Raw genomic sequence first — 321 nt, forward strand, 5'->3', positions numbered from 1 at the left:
TCCAGCAGACGCCTGTCTCTCTATCAGGCACCTCCCTTCCTCTCTCCTGCACATGCACAGCTTTGAAGCCTCTTAATTCCCAAACAGGTTAATACGGCCCTAGGTCTGGGTCTGGGATTTCCCCAGCTGACTGATTTATTTACATTCACAGTGAATTTACGCACTGACTTCCTCTCTTGGAGGGGAAGGCATGACCTGGAACTCAGAGGAAGAGCTAAGTAGGAGGAAAGCGTGTGCTCTGTGCCGAGGTTGACATTTCTGGCAGCCATCCCACGACAGTGCAGGCTGTGGGGAGATGGATGGACAGAGCCATGGCCCAGC

The 321-nt window shown here is 53.3% G+C and overlaps 1 protein-coding gene across 1 annotated transcript in view; it reads right to left on the minus strand.

Moving 5' to 3' along the window:
• GDF10 (growth differentiation factor 10) overlaps positions 1 to 321 on the minus strand; it is a 12,820-nt gene that overhangs the window by 2,069 nt on the left and 10,430 nt on the right. The gene's annotated exons all lie outside the window — the stretch shown is intronic.

This window comes from Bison bison, unplaced genomic scaffold, assembly GCF_000754665.1.
Source record: "Bison bison bison isolate TAMUID 2011002044 unplaced genomic scaffold, Bison_UMD1.0 scf7180017864341, whole genome shotgun sequence".
In the NCBI taxonomy this organism is placed as follows: Eukaryota; Metazoa; Chordata; class Mammalia; order Artiodactyla; family Bovidae; genus Bison; species Bison bison.